The sequence below is a fragment of the Colobus angolensis genome, unplaced genomic scaffold, assembly GCF_000951035.1.
Source record: "Colobus angolensis palliatus isolate OR3802 unplaced genomic scaffold, Cang.pa_1.0 Scaffold285, whole genome shotgun sequence".
Classification (NCBI taxonomy): Eukaryota; Metazoa; Chordata; class Mammalia; order Primates; family Cercopithecidae; genus Colobus; species Colobus angolensis.
In genome coordinates, this window is record NW_012116099.1 from 913,759 (window position 1) to 937,012 (window position 23,254).

Below are 23,254 nucleotides of genomic sequence, written 5' to 3' on the forward strand. Positions count from 1 at the left end.
AAATGGAAAACATCAGGGTATTGATGTAAGAGGCACCAAATAATGTATCCAACTAAAGTATTGCTGTGTATCTATCAATCAATCAATCAATCAATCCAGGGAATGATTTAAGGTACAGATAGCTGCTTGCCTCCTACCTGAAGTATGAATTTGGGCACCAGATTCTTTTTTTCCATTTCGGCCTCTAAGCACCGTGTGATGTTCTGAATTTCTGTTTCATCAATTCTAACCAAGGAGGCAGGGAACTCTACGAACCTCTCTATCTCAACATATTCGATTCTATTTTTGCTTAAATAACTCTCAAGAAGGTTAACTTCACCCTCAGGAAAGTTGTCTGTTTTGTTTTCGCCTATAAAGATATTTTACGGAACATTGTGTTAAAATAATGCCTAATGATATTTATTACACAGGCTGAAAATACGTGACACTTTTAAGTCTAAATTCTCTAATTCTATGATCCCATCTATAATTTGCAATACAACGTTGTAACTCTCAGGAAGTTAAGAAAGAAGAGATAGAAACAGTGATTGTGTCTCATTTAATACGACGTTCTCAAAGATCCTGGAGGCCAAAACAGCTCTTACCTCCCCATTTAATAGATTTAACCATGCTAAAAATCTTCCATCAGTAAAAATTATTTTAACCAACCCAAGTTTTGTATTCATGCCATTCAATACATTAATCAAATTGTTTAAAACAGAATCTTGGCAAGAAATAAGGTACATCAATTAACTACAATTCTACCATGAGACTGTAATTTAATTCACATTAAATATTAAAAAAAAAATAAAATTAAGTAGCAAATGCCAGTGTCCTCTGAATAATCTACAATGATACAACCAAATAATGGGAATCTCAGAATAGATAAAATAGGTTTTTACTGGCTTAAAATTTAATTAAAAGGACTATTCTTGATGCTCTGGTTGTACTTCTACCATATGATGAGGGAACTTGTTTAGCTTCCACTGCTACGATACAGGATTGCCACTGCTGAGATACAGGATTGGGGATGAAAGTAGCTTCAAAGATAAGAGGAAGATGTAAAATGAATTCCATTTTGAATATATATTTGAATAAATTCAGCTTATTATATTACCCAGATAGGGGCATCCGGCAAAAGTTGAAAATACAGCTTTGATGCTCAGGGGAGAGGTTGGAACTGCAGACACAGATTTGGTGATAAACATTTTAGAGGCCCCAGTAAGAGCCATGGGGCTGGATATGATTATACTGGGAGACAGAAACCTGTAGATAAAGGCAGAGAAAAATCTTCTTTGTAAATAGTATTTGTGGGTTGAGGACAAGCCAAGAAAGAAATGTTTTGAATATACAAATAAAATGTAGGGTTCAGTTGGAGAAGCCAAGTCCTAGATCAGGTAGGAATGCATGAGATCTAAGCATCAAACTTTTGCAGGAGGTTTGATATTATTAATATAGGAGCCTCATTGCAGGATGAAGGGAAGGCGTCAGGCGTAGATGGATCGTATTCTCTGTGAAGTGAAAGGCAGGATCACATGCGAAAAAACAAGAGAAGAAGCCAAAAAACATGTAGCCACACTGTGGCTTTGAATTTCACAGTCTGCCTTACCTAAGCTCTTACTCTTTACAGGCAAAGAAATAGGTGGATCAAATGTGTATCACGTTGAACAAAATGGCAGTTTAATCACAAAGGAAGACATTTTCTTTATTTTAATATAGTACCTCCTTTCCAATAATTTCAGTAAGTCTTCATATTATACTAGATTCAATTCAATTTTCACCCTGTCTTTTGGCTTTTAAAACACATGTATCAAGTCAAAACTTTAATCAAATATCATAACCCCTGGCTATTTTCCTAGTCTATAGCCTATGATCGTCATAAGAATTCTTGACATTAATACTTTATTTTAGGTAAGGATGTAGAATATTTATTCCATAGTTATTACACAGATGGAAATCCTTTTTCACCCCAAAGGTGGCAAATTATTATTGACTATGTTTTATCATACACATCATCACTTGCCTTAGTTATACTCATTTATGATGTGTATGATTACAACAACAAAATGCAAACAGAAACAAAAGGTGTGGTGACAAGGGACATTGAGCACAGAATTTTAATGTTATATTTCAAAATGGCTATGACGAAATGTGCTAGCTCAACTCAAAGAATCACAGCACATCTGTTTTGCCAACTTTTCAAGTTAATAAATTTTTTTCCATTCCTTATATTTCCCTCTGAGTGTATCTCCTTGGAAAATTATCAAGTCTCCAAGTGAAGATAAGGTATTATCTCCAGATATGGAAATGTTGCAAAGGTTTCATTTTACAGAGAACTGCTCAAAGATGAGGATGACATAAGATTACCATCTTAGAGGGGAAAAAATGTCTAAGGTATAGGAAAGTGTTTGTATTTGTGAAGATCTTCTGCTAGTAACTTTGAAAAAGCTGGCAACCAACAAAACTTTGATTAATTTGATCACGTGTTGTCCCTTTCAAGAATATGTCCAGTATGTCAAAACAAACAAATAATTGTTAAAGTGGCGTGCCTGTAGATGATGTCAAAATTCCCAAAGGGCAATTTTTTGGGTAGCCTCAAGGTCAGAAAAGCAGTGTCCTAGAATAGACTGACCCACATATCCTTGACCCTCCCCACTTGCCTATCAGTCAGACACCCAACCAATGAGTAGCACAGCTCTAGGGGGCTTCACGCTTCCCATCTGTCCATCCTCCATTCTTAGTACATAAGCCTTTGTCCTGATGCTCGTCATGTTGTGGTTGAAAGATGGCTGACCTGCTTCCAGGAATCACAGCCTGATTCCAGCAGGATGAAGAAAGCAGAAAGCAAAAGACAAAATAATTAAGAAGTATATTCTTTGAGTGTCCCTTTTTAAGAGGCTTTTCTAGAAGCATATTCAACAACTTCACATTCCCATGCCCAGCTGGAAGGGAGGCTGGGAAATTGAGTATTTGAATTTTCGAGGAGGAAGTAGGCTGAGAATGATTTTAGGGTACCCAGTTCACAGTATCTTCCATACTGATCCCCAGGAAGTGCTCAACAAATATTTACATGTCATGGATGATTTGTGTCCTGGCTGTGACACACACATGCCATGTTCATTCTAACGCTGGCCTCATCTCATCTTGTACCTTGCTTCCTTGATCCAGAAGAGCAAACACTTTCCCCTTTCTCAAAGCCGTACTCATTTCTTTTAAGAAAAATTTTTATTAAAAATGCAGTATAGCACATATACAGAAAAGTAATGAAACTTAAGTGTACAGCCTGATCAATTTTGAAAAAGGAACACACCATTTAAGAAGAAACTGAAAGTTATCAAAGCCACAGAAACTCATGATATCTATGCCATGCCATTATTTAAATATACTCTAAGATACACTGATATAATTGATATGTGGATAAGAAGATATGGTAATCTGTTTTGTGAATAAGTAATGACTGTCAAAACCAGAACACCTGGGTTTTCAAAATATAGAATTTTAGTCTTGTATAATCCAACAGACTGGACGTTTGAAAAATGTCACAAAAGTTTCCTGTTGGGATTCTATCATGCCATCAGTAATACAGCTAAAGGCAAGGCCTATTAATCCCAGATGAATTTAAACTGCATTGCACTGTGGATTTTAAATAGATTCAAAATAGGCTAATAGGTACTTGCAAGGGATAAATTTAAGTATTTCTGAATCACTCCTCATACAGCTGCTGAAGATGGCAAGAAAAAGTTATTCTACCTTAAAATTGTATTTATGCACTAGTAGGGCAACAGTGATGGTTTAGCTTTAGTAACAATAACTTACCTAAAGCACAGTAAATTCACATATACTCTTACCACGGCATGAAGTGAAACATTCTACAGATAAGAGAAATAAGGCATAGAGGGGTCAAGTTACTTGCCTGGTTTCATAAAGGTAGTTAGCAGTCATGCCCTACTTGCCTCACTTCTTCCTATTCTCCCTCTCCCTCTCTCTATTCCAACTCCGATAGTACCCTTACTATCCCTAGAAGCAGCAAGACAATTCCACCTCCAGGTCTTTGCACTGGCAGTACCCTGTGCCTGGAGTGCTTGTCTAGATTTCCACATGGTTCTCTTGCTCTCACTTCTAGCAAACCTCTGCTTTTAAATCCTATCCCAATACAACTTCAGTCATCCTTAACCATTCCCTGTGCTTCTTATTTTATATTTCTAGAGTAGGAGAGCTAAAGCATGGGAGTGGTCTCTTGGGTAAGTTAAACTCTCTAAGCCTAAGTTTCTTCATCTATAAAATAGAAGAACTGATGCTTACTCTGCATGGCTATGAAAAGGACATGCGTGTGTATGTGTGTGTGTGTGTGTGTGTATAAATTTATAGTGGTGTGCTGGTAAATGTTTAACTACCGGCTTTCCAAAAAAAATTCTTGGTACTGCTAAGTGCAGATTTGGGAATAGATTTGCGGTAGACACGATGGTATAGTATTTGCCCCATACAGATACAATAGATGAAAATAACCACATAATCCCAGATAATAGTAAAATGTATTAAAATAATGCAGAATTGGTGACTTTTGAGGGTTTATTTCTTTGTTTTATAACAAAATTTATTTAATTGTATGTTTACATAATTTAATTTTAATAATAGCTAAAAAGTAGCTGTCTCCAGCCCACATGTGTGTATGTGTGTGTGTGTGTCTATGTGTGTATATGTGTGTACACATATGCAATTGAATAAACAAAAGCTAGTGCTATTGATGGGGGGAAAGTCACAATATTTTCTTTGTTTTCTCTAAATAGAAACAAAGTAAAGAAAGCATTGACTTTGCTCAATGAGATTTTGTACCAGTGATGGTCATAGAGGACTATAGTAACAGCTTCAATGGTAATGTGCAGAAAATCCTAGACACGTTAAACTAAGAAATACACAGATGTCTCAACCAGGAAACCATAGCAAATGTGTCTCCAGTAAAAAGGCAATAACCTACCACTGATGAATGTTTGGTCACACTAGAGGCCCGGTGTCTTTACTGATACCTCATTCTGACAGGTTTCCAGAAACTTGTCAGGGCACATACTCAAATCATTACAGATCCAGATAAGCTTTAAATTGAGGTCAGGATGAAATTCATCCCCATTACCACCCAGATTCTAAACTGCTAACCCTCTTCAACTGTATTAAATTCCAAAGAGGGAATATGATGAAAACAGGAGAGAAGCCCTACAGTGTTAGAATTGGAAGATAAAATCTCTTGTATAAAAGGTATTGTTTGGCAGATGAAGAGCAGAGATACACCTGCTTACTACCTTGCGAAAAACAGCATCACATACAGTGCCTTGTCTTTTTGTATTTTCTGGTCATATCCAAGCCACTGTTGTACTTTCATGTTTGTTGAAACTGGATATGTGGACACAATTTTATCTATAACTCTATTGGTCACAGAAAGACCCTCTTCCTATTCTTCTTGTCTTGGATAACAAAGGGGTTCCAAGATTCAACTTAATCCTAGAGTTTCACCCCCCACTTCCATGAAGCAGAGAGCCCAGTATTTAAACCCACTGGGGGTAAAACTTACCTTGAGCAAAGCAGCTGGAAACACAGCCATGTTGGTGAATTTCAGGTCTTAGAGCTTTCAACAACCATCAAACACACACTATGGATGTACAAGGTATGCAGGTGAATAAAGACCAGTCACTATCCACAAAGATGTCTCGGTTTACTTGCAAAGATACACCCAATGGAAGATAGAAGCCCCTCCCTCCACTGGAATGTGCAAAGACGGTTCCTAGTTGAGCTCTGTGGGAAGATCTCAGTATGCCATTTGGGGTAAATAAATTATTTGTAGAAGTTTGTACTGGCTGCCATGAAGGCAAGCCCTTGGTGACTCAAGTACATCTGAAAGTTTCTGTAAGATCTCTACTTGGTGTGCTTTCTTTCTTCTTTACAAAATACTGTATGTAACAGAAGTTATGTCTTATTCACAACTCTTAGCTTAAGCAGGTGTCATTCTTGTTTCAGCTTACTTCCAAGGCTGCGTTTTTCTTGGGGACAGATGGCTATCAAACTGCTCTTCCTTTCAGAACACACACCAGATGCCCTCACAATTCAAACTGAAAAACTAGGCTCAGCTCTTCAAGGTGTCAGCATTTATACGTTAAGTTTAAAAACTCACTTAAACTCTCATTTATTTCAATGAAAAAAAATAAAGTTTCCCTTCAGTCATTCTTTTCTAATTTTTCTAAAAACATTGCTTATATACAGTTTTTACTTTTTCCATTATTAAGAGTCAGTATTAGAGGTGACCTCAAGAGCACTACAAGCTAGACCTATCTCAGACCAGGAAGGGTCCACGACACTTAGTGGACATTGCTGGTTCCACATCTGGATCCTTTTCCCTGGTTCCACATATGATGGTCTGGGGAAGATGAGAAAGACCAGGAGTTTGGGGGGAGAAAAACTGTCTCCTGAATTTCTTGCTGACATTCTAGGAGAAGCTGAAATAAAGCATCCCTTCTCCCTTAACCTCCAGTGATTGTTACAAAGTCACTCTTGATCACCATATGGGTTGGCATCAGTCAAAAATTGCCCCAGGAATGATACCAACAAGATGAAGTGGCTCATTTCCCCCTAATTCTAACCACAGGGGACTGCAGAAAGATGCTAATGCAGGTCAGGAAAGGAGGGGCCTTTTTATGGTCAGCTGCAAGCAAATGAATGAGCAAATACTTGAAGACATTGAGGAGGGAGCTTGCAGAGTTTAGTTTAAGGAGTTTCATTCTCCGGCATCGTCTACCCCATTTCCCATACAGCTTTTCCATGACAGCCCAAAGAGCCTGCTTTATGCAGAGGCAAAGCAAGCTATACCTCTAAAACTTCCCCTACAGGTCCTACTATTGTGTTTGAAGTTCCCGCAATCTACTGTTTTATCTCAAGGCTTTCAGAATCAAGTACAATACAAATCTTATTGGTGCCGAAGACACACTATGCCATTATTAAGCTATAGCATCTTATGTAAACAAATTAATCAAATTTGTTTGCTTGTCAGAGAGCAAATGGTATAAAGGGGCCCCAGAAAAGTTAAATTTTGAGATAACACATGAAAAGAGGAAAAGAGGGGAGAGGGAAAACTATTCGAAGGCCCAGGGCAATGGGAGGATAGAAAGTTTGGGCTGGGGACATTACACAAAGGTAAAATGATCTCTTTAAAAAAGCCAGCTTATAAAGAGTTGAATTTTATTTTTATTATGTTACAGACCGGGTCTAACTCTGTTGACCAGATTGTAGCACAGTGATGTGGTCATAGCTCACTGCAGCATCCAACTCCTGGGCTCAAGTGATCCTCCCACCTCAGCATCCTTAGTAGCTGGGACTACAGGTGCACACCACAACACCTAATTTTTTTTATTTTTCGAAGACAGGGTCTCTTTAGGTTTCCTAGGTTGGTATCAAACTTATGGCCTCAAGCGATCCTCCCATCTCGGCCTCCCAAAGTGTTGGGATTGCAGGTGTGAGCCACTGCACCCAGCTGAATTCGGTTATTGTATAGTTTGATCTTGAACAAAAAAAAAATGATGAAAGGGGAAAGGTACTAGGCACTTGTGGAGATATCTCACTCTGTACCATCCATTCTGTAATGGGATCTGGTCTTCCTCTTCCATGGTCTCTCCACAGCACTGGGAATGGGTGTTGGGAATGGGTTGCATTCCCTGGCTTCCATGACCTTCCTTCTCCTGTTTCTGCTCCTACTTCATAGACATCAGTTTTCAGTCCCTGTTTCATTTGCCTTCTCCTTACATGGCAGTAAAGTCCAATATTCAGCATCATTCTCTCACCTTTCTTTTCTCACTGTGTAGCATATTCATTCACCACCTTTAGTCACAACTCATTTGTAGATGACTTAGAAATGTTAAGTTCTAGTCTAGACATCACCTTTAAGCCCTGGGCATACACTTCAAAATCCCTGCTTCCTGGAAAGACCTAGCAGGGCTCCTTTGGGCACCTCACAGTCCACATGTCTGTCTACAGTTGAACTCCTTGACTCCTCACACACATGTTCCACTTTCTCTTCCATTTGAAGTTGTAGGAAAAGACCCAACACTCACCCACTCACCTAAAGCAGGACCTTAGGCACAACTTGGATTCCTGCCTTTCTGACAAGTGCCGACAGGGCAGGTGTGTGTCATGTGTCACATCCACCCCCTCCTCCGACAATGTCTGCTTGACCTATGTAAGACTTCCAAGTGCTGGCCCCTTCATCTCTCTGATGACTTTTCTCTGACCACTGAGTCCTTCTTTTTCCCACCTGTGCATCAGGCTGAATTTGGACCTGACTCTCAACGAGAGCGGTAAATAATTCAGGCACTGGTGATCCACCAATCTTTTTAGAAAATACAGCTCAAACAGCACACTGGTGCCTAAACCAAACTGCTCTATTATAATTACTTTACATAAATCTGCTTTATAGCTAAGGCCAATGGGCTGGTGATAAGACAAAGAAAGACAGCTTTAAAAAGGCATCTGGTAGGTGACCCATGAGCTTCATAGAGACAACAGTCAGTCCCAAGGATGCCTCCTTATTGATTGGGTCACACCTCCAGGGCTTCACTCAAACTGCTGACTCCAGCTGGAGTGGTTTCCTCCCATGGCTTTGCAAGACTTTGTCTTTAAGAACTAAATCCATGTGAAACCCCATTTATGGAATTTCTTCTATCTGTACCTCCTTCACAGATAGAACACACTCTTCCCTCCTGATCTACGAACTTCTGCCACATCATTGTTCTTATTTACTGCCTGCCTTTCCCCCTACCAGACTGTAAGCATCTTGAGGGGTGACTCAATGACTATTTTGCTCCCCACTGTATGCAGTGCATGCTATACTCATTTATTAGGCGGATAAATAAATAAGTGAACTAACAATGTAAAAAGAAAATGTTTTTAACACCTTCATATTAGCAGGGGAAATCAATGAAGATGTGTTGAATATTTAAGGATCATTCCAAGTAACTATCTCTCACTAAAGGAAACCAGAAGCAGGAAGTCATACAATCTAAGACACCATGTCAAAGGGTTGTGGGAGAAGTTTGGTAATCATAGTAAGCAAATCTCTGGCCCTGGCCTATAAATTGAAAACATACTTTATGTCAAGAAGTCATAATAGTTCTACAACACAGCCATGAGCCAAGTGCTTTTCAGAAGCGCTGTTTGCAGGAATTATACTCCCCGGTCCATGACAGTATCAGGAATTATTTTCACATGAGGAAGTATCCAAAAATTGCCAGGAACTTTTTAAGCGGGACAGTAACTTATGGCAGACACATGTCTGAACACATCTACAATTTAATTTTCAAGAAACATAAGTGGAGGCAATCCTTTTGAGAATATCTAACGACAGACCCCAAAGAAACAAGCTCAAAGAAAAATATTTGAATAGAAAGCTGGAGAATATATTACCATTTCAGAGATGACTGATATTCCATTTATATTTTACTACATGTTATGGTAGTATTCTCCAGCAGCAGAAAGCAAGACTGAGAGACTCCTAGGTTACAGGAGGTATATTTAACCTCGGATCAAGTGGAAGTTGGCACCTGGAATCCTTCTAGGAATGAAGCAAGGATATGACTCAATCAATCAAACCTTCTGGCAAAAAGCGAACAGGCAGGCAGACAGGCAGGCAACTGAGATGATGCTCATTTAGAGAAAAGGGACTAAGTCAAGCTCACTCCACTGCCTCAGCAGAATACCTTGAAAACTTGAAGGGAATGGTTTTTTCTAATAACTGGTAGTGACTCATCAATTGCACAGCACAACCAGGATGCCATCTTTTTCCCATGTGGGCAGAAGAGTTTATGCATCATATCAATACACTGGTCACTCCCTCTACCTCTCAGTTCTTTCTTTGGAGCTGACTTTATTCATTTATTCACCCATCATTTAAGCATCCACACTGCAAAAGATACTGTGCTAACTTCCTGGGGACATGAACTATATTATTGACTTTATGAATCTCACTGTTTCATAGCAGAAGTACAAAACAAATTGGTAAACATATACATATTTTTAAAAGATAAAATTTTGTAAATAGTATCAATGTATGCTGTTACAAAGTAGCACACTGGGCAGGCTACCTACACCAATAGGTTACCTATAGGTTGGTCAGTTAAGGTAGAAAGAGAGCTGACTCAGAGTGTTCTAGAATTATGAAACAAGTTCCAGAGGGAGAAAGAGACAAGAATTCATATCCTTTGCCCACTTTTTGATGGGGTTGTTTGAACAGACCCTTCTCAAAAGAAGACATTTATGTGGCCAACAAACATATGAAAAAAAACTCATCATCACTGATCATTAGAGAAATGCAAATCAAAACCACAATGAGATACCATCTCATGCCAGTCAGAATGGCGATTATTAAAAAGTCAGGAAACAATAGATGTTGGCGAGGTAGTGGAGAAATAGGAACACTTTTACACTGTTAATGGGAGTGTAAATCAGTTCAACCATTGTGGAAGACAGTGTGGTGATTCCTTAAGGATCTAGAACCATTTGACTCAGCAATACCATTACTGGGTATATACCCAAAGGGTTATAAATCATTCTACTAGAAAGACACATGCACATGTAGGTATACTGCAGTACTATTCACAATAGCAAAGACTTGGAACCAACCCAGATGCCCATCAATGGTAGATTGGATAAAGAAAATGTGGCACATATATACCATGGAATACTATGCAGCCATAAAAATGAATGAGATCATGTCCTTTGCAGGGACATGGATGAAGCTGGAAGCCATCATTCTCAACGAACTAACACAAGAACAGAAAAGCAAACACTGCATGTTCTCACTCATAAGGGGGAGCTGAACAATGAGAACACATTGACACAGGGAGGGGAACATCACACACTGGGACATGTGGGAGGTGGGGGTAAGGGGAGGGAGAGCATTAGGACAAATAGCTAATGCATGTGGGGCTTAAAACCTAGATGACAGGTTGATAGGTGCAGCAAACCACTACGGCACACATATACCTATGTAACAAACCTGCACGTTCTGCACATGTATCTCAGAACTTAAAGAAAAAAATTAAAAAATTTAAAACAAGCAAAAAAGACAAGAATTGATGGAGGAGCTAGAAAATGGATGTAAATCATTGAATCTCTCTGCATAAGCAATGAAGACTAATAGGACAAGGTTAAAGAACAGAGAGAAAATGTGGGTTAGCAGGCTGTGGTCTTGATGAAGAAGAAATGTTGTTCATAGGAGAAAATAAGCAGGTGAGTTAGAACATTTAGTCAGAGAGCAGTACTTATGCACTGTGATGTTGGACGTGGTGGTACTTCTGGTTACAATAGCATACAACATGTAACCTTGGGAGGGTATAAAAAGGTCACTGGAAATGAGAACATCAAGGAATTAAGAAACCAGAGGAAAAAACATAGGCACATTGAGTTTGCCTGTTTTTGAAAAGTTGATCATAAAGATATTTGCAGAAAGTCAGCATTTAATCTATTGTTTAAGGCAACAGTTCTCAAATCTGATATTATCTTTATTTGTTCCTTCAAGTATCATACATTCAATGAAAGAAAAACCACACCTTCAGTATATGAGATTCCCTGGACAGCTTTTCTTCTCACTCTCATTCCCTTTCCTACAGCACATTTTAATTTTTTTTCCCATGAAGCTATGACAGTCTCTATCCCCTAGGACTCCTCTCAACACACACTGCTTACAAGTCAGCTTCCACCACCCAGAGAGTTTTGCCCTTCTGGATTCAATACATGGTTTCCATAAATACCCTGAGGCATATGTTACAAGTATTAATTCATTAACCAGAACCTTGAATCTCTCCTAGGTACTCATTTTCCAAGAGGAACTCATTACTAGGCCATGTTGAAGAAATCAGTCTGTAAGCAAAGAAAAGAAAGATTGAGTATCCTGTTTCCTACTGGAAACAACTACCTATTTATAAACTTTCTGAGCTATATGTACTACACATATTTTACTAATTGCATCTATACAAAAGGCATTTATACAATTATTTTTTCCATTAAATTGATAAGTATTCACCTGTCCAAGTCAATTGTTCTAAAATGATTGAGCATTTTTCCATATAAATATCTAAATGTCTTTAAAAATAACTTTTGTAATTTCAAAGTTATGTTTACCATCAAAAATTTGAAAATGAGAAGGCACAATGAAATCCAACCATAATCTCACCACTGCCAGAAACAAACCCTCATAAAATTACCTTTTGTAGACACCCAATTATATACAGTAAATGGATCTCACTATATATGCATCTTCTAGCAGTACACGGTGTATAGTAGGTGTTGAATAAAATTTGTAGAGTGAATGAACACACATAATGTTTTGTACTACACTTTAAAACATCTTTATGCTTTCAAAGGAGGATGTTATAAAAGAAATACACGCAACTTATAGAAATTAAAAAATCCAATAGTTCAGAAAGAGTAAAATAAAATAAATTCTTGTCACTCTGTATTGCCATCACCTGGAGGAAGTCCCAGTAGAAATCCTGGAAACTCACAGAGGGGGAGAGGAAGACAAAGAAACATCAGCATGCAGATATATATGTGGAAATACACTTAAGAACAAATGGTATTATTCTATATAAGGCTTGGCAATTTGCTTTTTTCCACTTAATATTTATTAAATATATGTCCATATCAACATATATAAACTTACTTCTTTCTTTATAATGGATCATCCTGTAAGTTAATCATTAAACTGATGGACCTTTACACTGTAGCCTGATTTTATACTGTTAAAAGGAATGCTCTAATAAATATTATTCAATCCCCCAACAAATACCATGTGCCATACAATGAGCCAGACTGAGAATATAGACATTAACAAATCAGCTAAGATCTCTAACCTCAGACAGTTAAAGAACTCTTAGATCTACTAGAAGAGACAGATAAGCAAAAAAGCAAAAATGAACATATCATTTCAAACATTAATTTGCATTATGAGGGAGAACAACAGAGGGAACAACAGAAGAAGCTTCTATTGGATGGGTAGGAAGGTCCCTCTGAGGATGTAACTAATAATTTGGGAACTAAAAGATGAAAAAGAGCCAGGCTGTAAAGAGATGGGAGGCATCAAAGCAAAGGGAACAACAGACACAAATGCCCCCATGAGAGACTTTGCTTCCAGGAAATTGGAAGACAAGGGACATGGCTATTGTATACAGCATGTATCCCAAGGCTAGGCTGGAGAGATGGAAGATTAACAGATCTTGTAAGATGCTAAATAAAAAGTTTAAATTATATTCCAAATGTAGTAGGAAATTACTAAGTGAAGGTGACCATCAGATTTGCATTTTTGAAAGATCACTCTTACTGCTGCAGGAAAAAAGGACTGGAGAAAAGCCAGCAAGGAAACTTGTTGGGGTTATCACAGGAAACAGGGAAGTGACAGTGGTGGGGCTTGGTCTAGAGTGGGGGCAGTGGAAATGGAAATGTGTGGAAGATCAAAGACTATGGTCAAAATTTGGTGATAGATTCGATGTAGCAGATGAGATGGGGAATTGTTAAATTACTCTTTCCAGACTGTTAGCAACCAGGGAGCACCTTTTTCTAAAACGGGAGAAGAAGGAGAGGAGATGAAGTGAGTTATGAGGAAATTTAGAGTTCCACTTTGGATATGTCAGTTTTGGGTTGCCTTTTGCAGAACCAAGTGGAGATGCCAATTAGGCACCTGTGTATGTTAGGGTCTGGATCTCAGCATAAAGCTTTGTGCTAGATATAAAATAAAGAATTCATCAGTATATGAATGGTTGTATATCATCCAGAGAGAGATGAATAAGAATACATGGGAAAAGTAGGTTGAGAGAGGAGAAGTACCCCAATCTGTGGAGACCATTTAGAGAAGGCTGTTCTGGAAAAGAAGTCAGTAGAACTATTAGCTGTGGCATATGTTACACAGAGGAGGACTAAGAATTCTGTCAGACTGAGAGGTTGGGAGACCAAAGGAAAATCTACTTCAGTGGCAATGCGGGAGCCAAAACAAGACTGGAATGGGTTTACCAGTTATTAGGGAATAGAAAGTATAGGAAGACAATTCTTAGGAGAAGTTTGACTTTGCAAGGTTGCAGAAAAAGTAGAGTAACTGGATGAGTTATGGGGCAAAAAAAAAAAAAGGTTCATAGTTATTGCTACATGTGTAATGTAAAGATGGGAAATCCTGGAGCAAATTTATATATTAATGGGAATAATTCAATATAGTGAGAGGGGAATAAACATGCAAACTACTGAATGTAGTGGTTAGACTGTATGGGATTCAAAGTACAGGGCTGGCCTTTGATTTTCTCCAGGAAAAAAGAGGAAGAAGGAGAAAACAGGATTCAGACACCAGCTGATTTACACATTTGTGATAAGAAGATGTCAGGAATCTTCCCTCTGGTGGTTTCTGTTTTCTCAAAAAAGCATGAGGCAAGTCATCAGCTTAAAGCCGTGTAATTAGTGCATGTGAGAAGAACAGGTAAGTTTGAAGAGGAAAGGCGAGATCTAAAATTCTATACAGACAATGGAAAAAGTAGCTTGCTAGAATTTATGGGTAGTGTTTTATGTCCATTTAAATTTGGGGCTCGTGAATTTGTAGCGAGATGAGTCTGCCAAGTGACTCTTGCAAGCAACAATCATGAGTGGCTAGGTTCATTAAGGACAATGGTTCTCAAAGCATGGTCACCGGACCAGCAGCATCAGCCTCAGCTGATAAATTACTAAAAATGGTAATTCTTGGGCCCCACCCCAGATCTACTAATATTAGAATACCTGGGTATAGGACACAGCAATATTTTTCAACAAGATTCACCATTTAAGTGATTCTGATGATCTTAAACGTTTGAGAATCATAAATCTAGGGAGAGCTTTGCATAAACACAAAGGTGGGAGAGAAAGGAAAGAATTAAAAAGTATTTGCAAGACCATGATTATACTGATGATCCATGGAATAAAAACTAGATAAGTAGTGAAGGCATCCTTTATGGATATCTCAGCCACTTTTAGAAAAATACATTCTAAAAAGTTTGATTCTTGAACAAAAGGTGTGCAAGTTTAAACTGTAATACACGTTGCACAATGGCCTTCCAAACACTTCACAAAGTCATCCATAGGGCAAAAGACGTCCACTGTAATATATGCTTACTCAACAATTTTTTTCACTGCTATACACTTAATAGGTGACAATGGTATCTTTGGGTTGTTTTTGTGTTGTTATTTGTTTGTTTATCTTTTATTGAACTTATGTCCCTAAAATGAAATGTACGTGAAAAGGATAGAGCTACTTCTCAACAACATGTAAGAAAAGGACCAGAAGGGTTTTAACTGCAACATGAAACAAGTCAATGGTATGATTATAGCTCCATTAATAAGAATGTGTGTGTGGTTGAATATCAGTGATATTTCCACTCAGTTCTGTCCTGGGAAGATTTCTGTGGGTCTTATATTCAGTTCTGGATACCACAGTGTGAGACAGAGATTTATAATCTAAAATTCTACTGTAAGGATAATGTGCCTTTCTGCAGCCACTGAACATGAGGTATAGTTGAATGTTTTGGGAGCATTTGGCCTAGAATATAGACTTTTGTGAAAGGAAAAGAATAAAGAAATGAGAGAGTAGCCTGACACCCATAAAGAAATATCTGTTACAAAAATAACTTTACATTAGCTGAGTGTGGTGGTGTGCGCCTATAGTCCCAGCTACTCTGGAGGCTGAGGTGGGAGGATTGCTTGAGCCCAGGAAGTGGAGATTGTTGTAAGCTGAGACCATGCCATTGCACTCCAGCCTGTAATAGAGTGAGACTCTGTCAAAGGAAGGAAGGAAGGAAGGAAGGAAGGAAGGAAGGAAGGAAGGAAGGAAGGAAGGAATAGATGACAAATGAAAGATAGTGTAGTCCCAGCTACTCTGGAGGCTGAGGTGGGAGGATTGCTTGAGCCCAGGAAGTGGAGATTGTTGTAAGCTGAGACCATGCCATTGCACTCCAGCCTGTAATAGAGTGAGACTCTGTCAAAGGAAGGAAGGAAGGAAGGAAGGAAGGAAGGAAGGAAGGAAGGAAGGAAGATCTGAATAGTTGACAAATGAAAGATAGTGTAGTCTTCATCATCATAATTTTTTAAAAGATTCAAGGGTAGAATTTATAAGAAGACAAGTTTTATTACAATCTATAAAAACCCTTCCTAATAAAGTAGAACTGTCTTCGCTAGTCCTTTAGGCTTCTTAGCAAAGGTTGAATGATATTAGCTGAGCACTAGAACAACAATCTTTACCTTCTTCTCTAACTTTGAGATTCATGATGCTTTGAGGGTTCTAAGCTTCATTTTCATAGAGATAACTCACTTTATCTGTTTTTCCTATTGAAATTTCTATCATAGCTTGTTTTTCCAACCAAATGATTTGATATTTTCATTTAGCTTCAAGCATAGAGTTAAAGGTCACTTTTGTTTGTTAAACTTTGACTTTATTAGCTAACCACTATCAAAACATCTTTTAAATTTATGACCATTGATTGTGGCATTTAACATCTATATGAACTTCATGCTTATGGGATGACAAGAAGAATGTACTTAGAGACCTTTCAGTTCCCAACATTCTTGCAGCAGGATGAGTTTTGACAGAATGATAAATATTACCAATAAGTAAAAAAATTAACATGTAACACTGGTACTACTGTTTGAATTTACAATAATGCAGTTCATTGTGACTCTTTTGGTAGATTTACTTCCAACTTCTCCATGGCTGAAGAAATGACTGATTATGGCCTAACAACCCTTGCTACCTCCACAATCTAATTTCCAAGGAGTAAATCAAAGTTGCAAACATCAACCTGCTGCCAGCCTGCTCTTTTCCTAAAGAGATTAACCCAACATCACAAACACGACTGACTGGCCTCTCTCATCTGCAAAGCTCCCCCAACTAAGGAGTTAGAGATTCTCCATCACATTCCCAGCTCCAGATGGACAGACACCATTGAGAGCTAAGATGCACTGCAGAAGCTAACTAGTGAAAGAAATAAATACAAAGGCATCTTCCAAAAATTCAAAGATTGCAGGAGAGCTTCAAAAGTCTGCTAATAATAGTTCAGGTAAGTTAAGGGTGATATCTAGTCCTCCAGTTTACTCTTACGTGCTTTTATTTTTACAGTGAGATATGGAATCAGTAAAGAATAAGACATAGAGGTTTCCTACTTTAATATTACTGCTGTCCCTATGAGAAAACACATCATGAAAACCTCCCATGGAACTTTTTCAAGTCATGGCTGGAGTAATTTAGTGGGTCACTCTTTCCTTCACTGCAACCTAGAAGGAGAAAAGGGACACTATCTATAAATATTTACTAGCCATGGGGGAAAATATTAGGCATAGCACACACAGCTAATTCCTTCAATGTCAAAAAATTTATATAGATATAAATATATTTAAATCTGGTTCTTATAGAACTGTTTCATAGATTTTTTTTTCCAGGTGACTAAGAAACTGTCTAAGAAGTTTGTCTAGAAATTTGCTTTGCCTAGAAATCTTCTGTTCTTATGGAACTGTGAGACTTAAAACTATATATATATATATATTATATTATATATACACACACATACACTTATACATATAAATCTTCTGTTCGTATGGAGCTTTTAATAGATTTTAATAGACTTTTATATTTATAGAATATATAATATAATCAGGTAAACTATTTCTGCCAACTAGAAAAACTAAAATTTTTCTTCCTATCTCCATCTTCATCATGATTTCAAATTTATTTTAATTAAATATGATATTGGTAAGAATTATAATTTAACATTTCAGTGTATAAAAATTTATTAATTCGTTCTAGTAAGAAAGGCCAGTATGAGTTAAATTATCTCAATTCCAAATAGCTTGAGATACATTAAAATTAATTCCACATATAAAAGTAACTAGGAAAAGGGCACAGAGGTTCATGTATTGCTACTTTATCTGGGAGTACTGTTTCAGGAAGCAAGAGTGAGGGACAGGGGAACTAAAACAAGAAAGCAAACAGAGTCAATACAAAAATGCTTTATGGTGCTGGCCACCAATGAAGGTGGCTGATTTTGCTTGATCATATAGAACCATCTTCTGAGAATCCATAAGAAGTGCTTCTTAGGACAGTCAGTTTGGGGAAGTAAAAGAGAAATAATTTTTTTAACCAGCTTTTGTTTCCCTTGGGTCAAAGATTAGCCCAATAGGGCATGAACTCATACTTCTGGGTTGTGCATTTGTGGGCAAAAAGTGGGATCTCATGGTGTCCCATGCTTTGGCTAGAAACAAGGACAATCTGGGGCAGGAGGCAAGGGGCATATGGCTTAGGCATCATGTGAGGTTAGCTAGGTTGTACTCATGAGACAATGGCTGGAGGTCTTAATGGGCTAGTGGTCATTGCAGTGATTGGAAGAAGAGACAGTGAGGGCAAGATGACTGGAAGGGCATATGAACAATGATAAACACAGACATTTTATAAATATGGGAGAAGGGAGCTAGTGTGCACACACATCTGCTTTCCTATGCATTGAAAGCATCTGGAAGGGAACCCCAGAAATAATTCCCATTGGTTATCTGTTGGAGGGAGTAACTTCATACATAGAGAGGTAAAGAGACTTGCTGCATACATTTTTGTGATTTGATTTTTGATTGTTTTGAATATGAATGTTTCCCATTCAAATAATTAAATAATTTTGAAACTCTTTGAAAAAAATGTAAGCACATACTTTAAAATCACAAGGAAGAAAAATATAACCTCAGGAAGTAGAGAAAAACGGCATTGGAGAGGGGTGGGAAAGTTAGGAGATGTGATTGTTCTGCATCCCTCATTTTTAGGAGTAGTTGAAGAAGAGGCTGCATCAATCAACAAACAGAGATGCGAAAATATTGCTTAAAGCTAAGGGGCAACCAATAGAAGGAATGGAACTAGAAATGGGGTTAATTTTCATTTTATTCCCTTTTGTACATATATATATATATGTGTGTGTGTGTGTGTGTGTGTGTGTGTGTGTGTATGTGTGTGTGTATATATATATGAATTACTAATAGTAAAAACACTATTTAGTACAAATTTTTAAAGAAAGCTCTAAACCATGCCTCAAATACAAGCTAAAGGGAGAGCCACTAAGTTACTGCACCAAAAATATTTTGAGTCAGAAAATCACCACTAATTTTAAGATACTATCATTTGAAGAACACCCAAGCTTCCGGAAATGTTTAGAAAACAATTAAGGACAAAAACAAGCAAACAAAGCAAGTGCTTGTAACTCAGAACATGGCTAGCATTATGAAAGCAAACACTGCACAAGAGCAGCTCATTTTAAAAATGTAGGTTTACCAGAAATTGACATCCAGAATTAACAGCTGCAGTTGCCTGAAACTACAAAACCCCTTGAACGGAAAATCAATGACCACTTACTATGCCAAGTCCAGAAAGCGTGGAAGGATATGCAAGGGCACATCCGAGCGCACATTTGAGAACTATAAAGGGCAATCCTCTACCAAAGTACTTGAGAAATAGCAGTTTTCCTGAGAGAATATAGGGACAAATAAGGGGTCCCTATGTGAAAATGGAGATATTCTATATGCAAATAATTGGAATGACTTGCTGAAAGCAAACAGCAGAAAAAGAGGAGTCTAAGAACATGTCAGCCTTCTAAACAAACCTTTGAAATAAAGGTAGATCAAGTGGATGTTGGAAAAGTTGATGTAACCTGGCACTTGTGATTTATCTAAACCAATTTTTAGGCAAACATGATGCAATTACGTATCTGCATTAAAGTATCATTGTAAGAGAAAAATAAACTGCTAATATACCTCTTCTGGAAAAAAGTAGCATTTAAACAAGTGAGAAAATTATTAGAATCCAGTGAATTCATTTTTCCATCAAGCACTACTAACTCCATGTCCTTTTCTGTAAATCCAGAAATAAAATCCTAAGGCCTTTTCAAAAACTCATCCCCTCAAATCAGGTATGTAAGGTACCATATATGAGCTGGAGAAGTTTGTTATCTTGGTGGTATAAAAGTAAATAATGGCAATAACTAACATGGGAAAAAAATTCAAATATTCATTTAAGCCTAGTGATTCCTCCAGAGGCCCACCTGAAAGGCCTAGGATCATGCTGTGGTGGTCCTAGCCCCTTGCCACCAACAGTGTAGTCTGTGGATCATCATCATTACCCGAGAACTTGTTAGAAATGTAGAATGTCAGGCCCCAATTCAGACTTGCTGTATCAGAATTTACATTTTAACAAGAGCTCCAGTGATCTGTATGTTCATTGAAGTCTGAGAGGTGCTGTCCTAGTTTCTCAATATTGACCCCAGAGTCACATGGTAGTGCTTATGATAAAATACATATTATCAAATGTCTTTTCAGACTTACGGACTCTCCAAAATCAGCCATGTAGATGCTTCAAGTAATCTTTCAAATCAGGCACAGAGGATACACATATACATCAATGAAATAAAACTAAGAGGTCAAGAAAAATGCATACATCTATGGTCAGTTGATTTATGACAAAGATGCCAGGACAATACATAGGGAAAAATATCATATTTTCAACAAATGGTGCTGAGACAACTAAACATCCACATATAAAATAATAAATTTGACCATATCACCTCACACAATATACAAAATTTAACTATAAATAGATCAAAGACCGAAAAGTAAAAGCTAAAGCTATCTAACTCTTAGAAGAAAACATAAGAGTAAATCTGCAAGACATCAAATTTGGCAGTGGTTCCTCAGTTATAACACCTAAAGCACAAGCAACCAAAGAAAAACAGTAAATTCGACTTCATCAAAATGTAAAACTTTTATGCAAAGGACACTATCCAGAATGTGGGCCAGGTGTGATGGCTCATGTCTGTAATCCCAGCACTTTGGGAGGCTGAGGTGGAAGGATTGCTTGAGGCCAGGAGTTCAGGACCAGTCTGAGCAACATAGTGCGACCTTGTCACTATTTAAAAAAAAACAACAAACAAACAAAAACAGCCATCAAAAAACAGAGTGTGAAAAGGTGACCCACAAAATGGGAGAAAATAATACTAATATTGTATCTGATAATAGCCTAGTATCCAGAATATGAAAAACTCTTACAACTCAACAATAAAACACAAGTAACTCAATTTAAAAACGGATACAGAATGTGAATAGACATTTTTCCCAAAAAAGTACAAATGGCCAATAAGCACATAAAAAGATGTTCCACATCATTAGTCATCAGTGAAATGCAAATCAAAACCACAATTAGATACCGCTTCACACCCACTAGGATGGCTAGAATCGAATAGTCAGATAATAACAAGTGTTAACAAGGATGTGGAGAAATCAAAACTCTCAGGCAAATATAAAATGAGAGTCTAAAGTACAGTCACTTTAGAAAACAGGACAGTTCCTCAAAAAGTTAAATATAAAACTACCTTATGATATAGCAATTCCACTTAAAGGTGTATATATATACTCAAGAGAACTGAAAACTTACATTCACACAAAAACTTATACAAAGTGGTCATAGAATAAGCATTATTCATAAAAGCCACAAAATGAAAACAACTCACATGTTCATCAATGATGAATGGATAAACAAGATGTGGTATATTCACACAATGGAATATTGTTCCACCATAAAAAGGAACAAAATACTGATATATGCTGCAAATGGATGGACTTTGAAAGTACTGTGCTATGTGAAAGAAGCCAGTCACAAAAGACCACATATTCCATTTATATTAGATATAAATTACACATATAAGAAGTATCCCAAATAAGCAAATTCATAGAGACATAAAGAAGATTAGTGTTTGCAGGGGCCTGGGGGAGGAGAGAGTGGAAAGTTTCTGATAATGGGCATAGAATTTCTTTTGGGGATTATAAAAAATATTCTAAAATTAGATAGTAGTGTTGGTTGCAGAACTCTTTCAATAGGCTAACAATCAAAATCAGGTGCAGTTCTCATGCAAATCCTTTTTTATTCAGTTGTGGTAGTAATACTACCAAAGAAAACACTAATGGTTTGATAGCTAAGCGAGAGAGATGGATGAGGAGCTAAGAGTTTACAACTCTGTCACATGAGAGTTGCAGACAATTTTTAACAAAGACTGGGCATCTAGCCAAGAAGGTGATGCCGTTATGCAGCTTCCAAATCTCTTAATTCCAAAGCTGGGTTTGTGTGACCAGCAGAGCACTATTCAAGACTGAGGCTGAAGTGTAAGCTGGAAAGCGGCTTGATGAATCTTAGGTGTGTCTAAAAAAACCCACCATTACATTAGCATCCCATAGCATGCAACCAAGCCTGGAGATCCGTTTTCACCCAACTTCCTCCACAAGTGGATGTGTGGATGCAAAGAGCAAATGCACATATTGCTCTTCTGGAAATGTCTCATAGACGAGTGGGAGGCAAAGATAAGAAACTACTGGACTAAGGTTTTTAATACTGATAGTTATGAGCTGTGAGACCTTGGGCAGGTCACATAATTTCACCTCCTAATATTTTCATTGTATAGATTTGTTTTCTCATTATCAAAGCCTAGGCCACAAAGTTATGATGAGGTTTAAATGAATGAATGAATGAATGAAGTTTGTTGTAAGCAGAAAAGAGGTATAAAACCTTTAGACATTTTGTTTGTTTGTTTGTTTGTTTGTTTTTGAGACAGAGTTTCCCTCTGTTGCCCAGGCTGCAGTGCAGTGGCATGATCTCAGCTCCCTGCAACCTCTGCCTCCTGGGTTCAAGCAATTCTTGTGCTTCAGCCTCCCAAGCAGCTGGGACTACAGGCACACAACACCATTGCTGGCTAAATTTTTTTTTTTTTTTTGTATTTTTAGCAGAAATGGCGTTTCACCATGTTGGCCAGGCTGGTCTTGAACTCCTGACCATGTGATCTACCCGCCTCTGCCACCCAAAGTGCTGAGATTACAGGCGTGAGCCACTGTGCCCAGCCAGTAGATATGGTCTTTAATTATAATATTATCGAGAATGATGTGGTAAAAATAACTTGTCAGGCCTTAGCTTTGCTCCAGTTCCTGCATCTTGAATTTTCTTTTTCTTTCAAGACACAAGGCAGAGCATTTGTATCTTTCAGGCCCTATGTCAAAAGTCACCTCTTTGAGAGCCCTTCCAGAACCAGGGACAGAACATAAAGACCCTACCTCCTGTACCCATATCCCTTATTTCTGTAACTCACTGTATTTTAGAGCTCTGTCACTGTGTGGGCTTTCCCATCGAACGTGAGTTTGTCCTGCAAAGAGGTAGCTCTTTGCAAAGTTACGT

The 23,254-nt window shown here is 37.8% G+C and overlaps 1 protein-coding gene across 3 annotated transcripts in view; it reads right to left on the reverse strand.

Annotated features, from left to right (window-relative positions):
- PAK7 (p21 protein (Cdc42/Rac)-activated kinase 7) overlaps nt 1-23,254 on the reverse strand; it is a 319,541-nt gene that overhangs the window by 256,850 nt on the left and 39,437 nt on the right. The window contains exon 2 of one of the 3 annotated variants that reach the window (XM_011948857.1): nt 1,097-1,245. The exons of the other annotated variants lie outside the window; for them this stretch is intronic. The gene's annotated coding sequence lies outside the window, so the exon portion shown is untranslated. The remainder of the gene's footprint in view (nt 1-1,096; nt 1,246-23,254) is intronic. 3 annotated transcript variants of the gene reach the window in all.